At 38.2% G+C, this 9,229-nt stretch overlaps 1 non-coding gene across 1 annotated transcript; it reads left to right on the forward strand.

Annotated features, from left to right (window-relative positions):
- Nucleotides 1-463: 463 nt before the first annotated feature.
- On the forward strand, nt 464-568 carry LOC127810748 (small nucleolar RNA R71). The gene has a single exon (XR_008025557.1). It is a non-coding gene; the product is annotated as a small nucleolar RNA R71 (small nucleolar RNA).
- Nucleotides 569-9,229: the final 8,661 nt, after the last annotated feature.

The raw sequence follows: 9,229 nt of genomic DNA on the forward strand, positions 1-9,229 counted from the left end.
GGCTGAGTATGGATCATACTTGTGTTGTGGATGCTGCTGGAAAGGTGGATTGTGCTGCTGGAAAGGTCTACCAGGGAAGATGCCAGCAACAGATTCATTATTTTCTTGCAACTGTGGGCATTGATCTGTTGTATGGGATGGCAAGGAGCAAATGCCACAAAGTTGCTGCTGGGGTTGCTTTCTCTCTAATGCCAACTGCCTGACCATGGAAGCCAATTCCTCAAGCTTGTTTTCCATCCTTTGCTGGTCCATAGTGGCAACCACATTGACTTCATTGATGGCTTTTGTAGGAGTGTTAATTCTGGTGCCAAATTGCTGGGCATTTTGTGCCATCTTTGATATCAGCTCTTGTGCAGCTGCTGGGGTCTTCTTTGCCAAAGCTCCTCCACTTGCAGCATCTACCAAGTACCTGTCCATGGGGATTAGACCTTCATAGAGATACTGAATTAGGAGTTGGTCACTTATCTGATGGTGAGGACAGCTGGAACACAACTTCTTGAACCTCTCCCAATACTCATGTAGAGTTTCACCACTCATCTGCCTTATACCACAAATTTCCTTCCTTATTGATGCTGTTCTGGAGGCTGGAAAGAATTTTTCCAGGAAGATCCTTTTCAATCCATCCCAGCTGGTAATGGCAGCTGGTGGCAGGTAGTAGAGCCAATCCTTGGCTGATCCATCAAGTGAGAATGGGAAGGCTCTCAGCTTGATCTGCTCTTCATCTACTCCTTGTGGCCGCATGGTTGAGCAAACAACATGAAATTCTTTTAGATGCTTGTGCGGATCCTCTCCTGCAAGACCATGAAACTTGGGCAACAAGTGGATTAGTCCAGATTTTAGTTCAAAGTTAGCATCCAACTGTGGGTATTGAATACATAGGGGCTGGTAATGCACATCAGGTGCAGCCAGCTCTCTAATGGTTCTACCATCCAAATGACCATTATTTCCATTATTTCCATTACCATGATTTCCATTATTTCCATTATTTCCATTACCATTATCTACCATATTGATGAATTCTGGAATAGGTTCGGATGAAGTATTAGAAGCACTGTTAGAGTCAATCCTATCCCGAGACTTAAGCTCTCTAGCTTGCCTTCTAAGAGTGGTCTCTAATTCAGGATCCAAATCAAGTAATGTTTCCTTAGAGGACCTGGTCATGCACTTAGAGATCAGCTCAAAAACAGCACACAAAATGGCCTATGCATACCAAGAACACAGAAACACAAAAACACACAAACAAAAACAAAAACACACAAACACAAAAACACAAAAGCAGATCAAACAAGAAGCCCTTAGATGATTTTTTTATGTAATTTTTCACAAAATTTCAACACTAATACACCGAGGGACCTAAAAACACTAAAAACCACACAAAATTCACCACTGAGAAACACAAAATGGCCCAAAAAGTGGTCTAAACGTTGGAATTTGGCCAAAAAAGGGTCTCCTCACTGAAAAGTAGTGAATCTTTATCCCCACACCCCCATTTCTTTGGAAACCAAAAATCAGCTCAATCGGAGCAAGTGAAAATTTGTGAACAGTAACCATCAAAATCGTTTTTTTATCAAATCAGCTCCTATTTTGCCTCAAAGACCACTCTAAATGCAAGAAAACATCAAGGGATGCATAAAGACATGAAAGAACATCAAGTAAGGATGAGAAAGGAAGAGGATAGCATCGGTATCTCGAGCTCAATCCTTAAATAATGCTATCTGTTATGGGGATGGTCAAAACAGCTGCTGAATGGAAGGCTGCTGTGGGTTGCTTTCTTTTGGTTGCAGCTGCTGATGCCTATCTGCCAAACGAAAAGGGAGATTAGTGTGGAAGGTAAAGACAACGTTGAATGGAGTGTTAAAAGAGAGAAACTAAAAGAAAAATGTGAGAAAGAGAAACGGAATATCCTCTTGGTCAGGTGATCTGCTGTCAGATGCAGAAAAGTGGGATTCAGAGCATTCTAAAAATAGTTATGCTCCTGATCTGCTGCAGGGTTGTCTCCTTGCTGTGTGAGCTTGCTTTTCAGCGCCTATCAGAGCACATGAAGATCAGAGAAGGACTGCAGGTGTGCTACTGAAAATCAGAGAAGGACTGCAGGTGTTTTGTGCTTTTTCAGTTGCTGCAGGGCTGCAGGGTTGCTTTTTCAGAAGATCAGATCGTGCAGCCCTCTCCAACAGCCACTTCTCTGTTCAAAAATGATACTAGAAACAAGAAAACAGAAAAGGAAACACACACACACAAAAAGAAGATCGAAAAGGTAAATAAGGCTTTTCTGTTGCTGCTTGCTATCAGTTCATCTCAAGAACAGAACAGAATTTCTCTTCACCAAGAACACAAAAACTGATAACCTTATCACCAAGAACACAAAATAGAGAAAACACTCGAACAAGAAAACAAAACAAACAGAGAATAGGGTCGGTCCTCTATGTTTTTAGAAGAAAAAACTTGGCTCCCCGGCAACGGCGCCAAAATTCTGGCCGGCTATCGAACCACTCCAGAATTAGAGATCTATGTTTGCATCTCTTCTCTAGTTTGCAGCAAAGTGCACCCTAGGTCATCTCTCACAAGGAGCCTCACTTTCTTCTACCAACAAAGGAGAACCAACATAACCAACGGTTTGTTTAGGGGGGGTTTTTTGACAGAAAACTAATTGGCAAAACAGAAAGATAAAGATGGATGAAAAATCAGTAAAAGATATGCAACCGGCTGTGTATTTGTCTCCTATGTGAAATCTTCCTCGTCCAACCTATATACCTTGGCTTGCTAGATGTTTTGATGTCCGGATAACAAACTCAAAGCATCCCCAACAATCGTCCAAGGATTAGACTGATTGGAACAACAAAATGAATACAGAAATCTCTTGTAAACAAAATGCAGCCATTCACTCTCTATTCAACCTATCCGAACCTATGCAAGAACAACCGTTCAAGCACATAATATTCATTTCCTAGATGTTATACCAACCGGCTATAACATTCTGCTCTCTTAAGCATTTAACAGAAAATGAAACCATGCAAATTCACACAAACCTGCCATGAACTCCATGCATTCATAAATCTGCCCAAACTAAACCAAATAGAAATGAATAAGAAACAAACAACAAACCAGATTCTTGTAGCTCATCCGGGACTCAAATTCCACATGGATTCAAGACACACAACCGGTTACAAATGCTCTAGCCTATCATTATAGCAAGGAAAACAAAATGGAATAAAAGATGTAGAAAACAGAAAAATGCTACAACAACAAAAACGGGCTCTATTTTCTCCTCTCTTTCTATCTCATGATGATCTGAAAATTAATGCTAAGAGGCCTTAAATACATGGCCAAGAAAGGAAAGGCTAGGGAGGCTAGGGTTGGGCCTAGCCCAACAGAAAACAAGTGAGCCCAAAACAGCACAATGAGTAGCCCAAGTCTGCTCCTTGAAAGTAGGCCCAAGCTCCTTTAGTTGAGCCACTTCTCTAGCCCATCCAATATTCCCTAAAGCCTGGATCCATAGAGTAGAGGTAAGATAGAAAATAGTGCAAGGACAATTTGAAGCATAATAAAATAGAAACAATGAAATATCAGCAAAAATTGCTTCAAATGGCCTAATAAGAATGAGGTGAAATGCCAAAATATGGTATAAATATGCATGCTATCAGTATCTTGAAAGTTAATAACAAATTCCCTCTCTTTCTTGATTCTATCCTCTCTCTCCTATCTGTTATTCTCTTCTTTCTATCATTCTTATGTCGGAATTCTACCAATTTTGCAAGCCCTATTCTTAGGGCTTGACATAAATCTAATGGGTTTTAGTTAGCCCAATCCAAATAGAAGTAAAAATAGCAAAAATAACTCAATCCAACTACAAGTTGGAATAACAAAACTAACCTAATCCAACTACAAGTTGGAATAATAAAACTAACCCAATCCTAAATTACATAGCAACTAAGTAAATAACTTGCTAAATAAGAATCCTAGTCAAAAAGGAATTAGTATTCATCCAATTCCGACACAACTGATTGGATTGATTGATCCGATTGCGTAATTGTTAGTCGGGATTCCATGATTCTAATGAGAGAGTCTTTAATATCCCATGCTAAAAAGGTAGGATTAAAGGCTTGAGGAGGTAGGGTAGTCAAGTGACTGATCTTTCCAAGACCTTTGAGGAAGGTCCTTACTAGCTGGACCCATTACAAGTAGTTCCTACCGTCTAGGCAATAGAATTAATGCATTCCAGGTAGCTCTCCGGCTCTGGCTGGCTAATCAACTGGCGCTGATTCTCCAGTTATCATGTATGGGGTAACTTCTGAAATCTCAAACACGCTCACCTTTGCAATCATGTGAATAAGGTAGGAATGAAGGCTTGGTAAAAAAGAATAGAAGAAAGAACTAGGATGTGCAATAAAGGCACACTAGGGTTTAGGGACAAGAGGAAGGTATCATAGGCTTTGAAATCATGTAGGAAATTGAATAATTCATTCATATTTTCATATGTACATGGTAAGTCCTCTTATAGAGGAGAAAGAATATAACATAGGAAACATATATCACTCAAGAAAGGAAAGATTCATATGTACACCTTTAGAAAAGTTTCCCAAGTCTAAATTAGGCAAGTATCAGATTTGGAAACTTCTAAAATGGACACACTTTAACCAGCACAACTTTTCTTCTTTGATAAGCTTTCGAGATCCAACAAATAGGACGGTTTTGAATGGAAGTAGGGTTTTGAAATAAATTTAACACCATGATTTTTAGATAAATGACAACTCTCACATTGAAACATAGAAGGATCCACTCCTTTAAACAACTTAGGAAATAAATGTTTTAAGGAAAACTAGAATGACTTGTTTAAGATGCCATTGCATCATTTGAGTAGAAACAGAAGTCGAACAAGTACAACTCAATTCGTGAGCTTTTTTATGACTAAAGACATCCCCATCCAAATAGTAGAGTCCATTTATCTCTCTAGCACTGCCAATCATCTTCCCCGAGTTCTGGTCTTGAAAGGTACAATATGAATAAAAGAAGATAACACAATAATTAGAGTCTTTTGAGAGTTTAATGAAAGACAAAAGATTGCAGGCAAGTTTAGAAACATGAAGTACTGATTTAAGATCAATACTATCAGAAAGTTTAATGAGACCTTTACCTGCAATAGGTGAAAGACTACTGTCGACTATTCTTATATTTTCACTACCAGAACAAGAAATATACGAATTGAATAGATGTGATAAACCGGTCATATGATCAGATGCCCCAAAATCAATGACCAGGGAGCAAATTTAAAGGAACTAAATAGGGTAAAAGAATTTCTATCTGAATATGCCAATGAACAATTGGGTATTCTAGGCGAAAGATTAGACTTCAACAATCTCAAAAGTTGATCAATCAGCTCTTCGTTGACTAGTCCATCTTCAGCTTCATTGGCAGTAGGTTGGGATACCTAGGTTCTCAGTCATATGATATGTAAGCGACCTATTTGGTAGAGGATAACAAAAGACATGTAGGATTACCTGAGCTATCACCAAGGTTGCTGGGGCTTTAATGGATGATTGGGAGGCCTAGTATTGGTAAAATGAATGTATTCATCAGCAAAGATCAGAACTATCTTTTAGAATGGCTCTTATCATGAGTGGTAATATTGGCAATAGACGGTTGTGAGGGTTTCCCATGAAACTTTCAACAAGTGCGTCTAATGTGACAAGCTTCACCATAGTGATAACATGTAAGTTTGCTACTAGTATTTGATGATGTTTTTCTTTTGATGATGAAAAACAATTGTGTTTTGATGATGAAAATATTTTGTAAATGGTTCTAAACTTGGTGCTCTTAAATCATTCTATAAGTTTTATAAGCACCAATCATGAAAATCAATTTCATTATTTGCCAAAAATCTTATGTTCAATATTCTTGATGGCATTTGGAAAATCATATTTTTATGATAAAATAATTGTTTAAATTTGTTTCATCAAAATGGTTTTGAAATGCTTGAAAATTGAGAAAGGCCAAGTTGTTGACTGCTTGTTCCATCCGGTCAATCATTTTAGGCCAAGATGTCAACCGGCTTTTTAAGCGGGTCGACCAGTTCAAATATAGCTATCAGCCGTGTGCGATCGACCACTGTTGCATCAAAATCGGTCAACCATTTTGGCTACCTGTCGACTATTTTGTACTTTCTATCGACTGTTTCCTTTGTTTTTAATTTAACCGGTCGACTATTTTTGTCATAGGTCACTCTAACAACTAGTTTTGTAGGGTCCAATGGCTCTATAAGGGTTAGTTTCTTTTGATGGTTTGGAATACCTATAAATTTAGCCAAAGGAAGCTCTTGAGAAGGAAAATGGATGGGAATGAGTTGAGTTGAGATTACATATTGTATTCATACTTATCAAAATTGCTTGTGCATTATTTTTCTCTCAAAAGGTTTTGTACTTAATTTGTATCATTTGATTTCAAGTCTTGTGTTTACTTTGAGAGATCATAAGAGTGTACTTTGATCTTCTCTCTTTTGTTCAACTTTTGTTTTTTCTAACTTGTTGCTAGAGGGCCTACTTGTCTAAGTAGGCTGTTTGTAGCGGTTTATGCTAGAAGGCCTACTGGGTTTGGTAGGAAGTTTTAGTAAATTGTTTGAAAATCCTTAGTGGGAGCTAAATGAGTGGATTATGCTAAGTTTAGCTGAACCACTATAAATCTCGTGTCTCTCTTGCACTTTATTTTGGTTGTGCTTCATTGTTTTGATATTTTATTTCAAAACCTCCTAAAAGGTTTTTTAATTTGTCAATCACCTAATTCATCCCCCATAACATCTGAACCATGACCCTCACATCCACTAGTATCACCACCACGATCACCCTTTCCACCACGATGTCCATTTGCAGTCCAGCTACTATGACTTACAAGGACTGCCATCAAGATCTCTACCCAACTGATTCAAAATGAAAAAACTATTGCAACTCAAACAACAGTCACCACCAAGAACAAAAACAACACAGAATTGGAAGATCCAATAACTTCAAATGAATGCAACTTGAAACAAGGAAGAATCGATACCAACAACTGGCTTTCAAAAAACTCTAAAGATCCAATACTGGGAACTCGATGTGGTGTCAGGATTCAAAAGGATCCCGTCACAAACTTCAATTCGAATTGGAATTAAGTATGGATGGGCTCAAGTCTACATCTTGTGATAGAATCTAGGACATGGAAGAAGGCTGCTTCTAGTGAGTTGCAACACGGTTGGAGTAAGGTTGTAACCAATCTGTAACATAGCTGCAACAGCTTTAGGTAGTGGTATCTAGCGAGAAGCAGCGATGAATAGCTTGCTTCTGACGCCGAGAGTAGCATAAGAAAGGTCTAAACAAGGTTGAGAAAAATATATTTCTCTATTTCTTAAGATTACACGTTAATTCCACTTTTCCCTTTATAGAGGAAGAGAATAATACAAAAGGAAAATAACAAAAAGAAAAGAGGAATATACACAGAATATACATAGCTTCTAACAAAGAATATTCTATATTCAAAATACTTCTATTTCTACACTCCCCCTCAAGCTGGCTGAAGATATCTTCCATGGCAAGCTTGCTCACAAGATTCTCAAACTGAGTTTTGTGTAATCCTTTTGTAAGAATATCAGCCACTTGGTCAACTATTGGAATGTAGGGCATACAAATTACTCCATTATCAATTTTTTCCTTAATAAAGTGTTTATCCACCTCTACATGTTTTGTCCAGACATGGAGAACTGGATTATGAGTAATAGAGATTGCAACTTTATTATCACAATAAACTTTAGCTAGTAGGGAAGTGGAGACCCTTAAGTTTGATAGAATCCTCTTTATCCACATGACCTCACAAATACCATGGGCAACTGCACGAAATTTGGCTTCAACACTGCTTCTAGCCACCACATTTTGTTTCTTACTCCTCCAAGTAACAAGATTGCCTCCCACAAAGGTGCAGTACCCTGTTGTAGATCTTCTGTTAGTTATACTACCTGCTGTATAAGCCTCTATATGAAAATGTCCACGTTTTCTAAAAAGTAGACCTTTCCCATGGGTTCCCTTTAGGTACCACAGAATTTTGTAGGTAGCTTCAAAATGTTGTGAACCAGGTGAGTGTATAAATTGACTTACAACATTTATAATAAATGCTATGTCTGGTCGAGTATGTGATAGATAGATAAGTCTACTCACAAGTCTTTGATATTTCTCCCTTTCTACCACATTCTTGGCCTTAACAGGTTGAAGTTTTAAGTTGGGTTCAATGGGAGTTTCAGTAACCTTACACCCAAGCATTCCTGTTTCATTGAGTAAATCCAGAATATACTTATGTTAGTTGACAAAGATCCACTCCTTAGATCTTGCAAATTCCATCCCAAGAAAGTACTTTAGAGGACCCAAGTCCTTGATCTCGAACTCATGAGCTAATCTCCTCTTAAGCTCTTCAATCTCTCCCTTGTCATCACCAGTCTTATTATATCATCCACATAGACAATTAAGATTGCTTTCTTACCATCACTAGCATGCTTGAAGAACAGTGTATGATCTACTTGGCTCTAAACGTAACCATAGCTTTTCATCGCCTTTCCAAATCCTTCAAACCATGCTCTCGGAGATTATTTTAGACCATACAAGGATTTTTTTAAATGACATACTTTGTTTGTACTGAGGCTCTTCTCAAATCCTGGTGGAAGATCCATAAACACTTCTTCTTCTAAATCACCATTTAGGAAGGCATTCTTTACATCAAATTGGTGGAGTGGCCAATCAAAATTCTCTGCAAGGGAGAGGAGAACTCGAATGGAGTTTATTTTAGCTACTGGAGCAAATGTTTCTTGATAGTCGATGCCGTATGTTTGGGTGAATCCCTTAGCAACGAGCCTTGCTTTGTATCTTTCTGTGCTCCCATCTACCTTGCATTTTATAGTAAATACCCACTTACAACCTACTGTTGTTTTGCCTTCTGGCTTGTTCACAATCTCCCAAGTTCCATTCTTTCTAAGAGCACTCATTTCCTCCTGGATTGCTAACTTCCAATCTGGGTCACCAAGGGCATCCTAAATTGTTCTTGGGACATGCAGGTTAAAAATATTTGAAAGAAAGGCCCTATGGTAATTAGACAATTTTTGGTATGACAGGTATTTAGCAATTGGGTGTTTGGTACAAGATCTCACTCATTTCCTAGTTGTAATAGGGACATCAAGATCGGACAAGTCAAATGAAGAATAATCTAAAGGAGTGAGTTTAGA

Source organism: Diospyros lotus, chromosome 9 (assembly GCF_014633365.1).
Source record: "Diospyros lotus cultivar Yz01 chromosome 9, ASM1463336v1, whole genome shotgun sequence".
Taxonomy (NCBI): Eukaryota; Viridiplantae; Streptophyta; class Magnoliopsida; order Ericales; family Ebenaceae; genus Diospyros; species Diospyros lotus.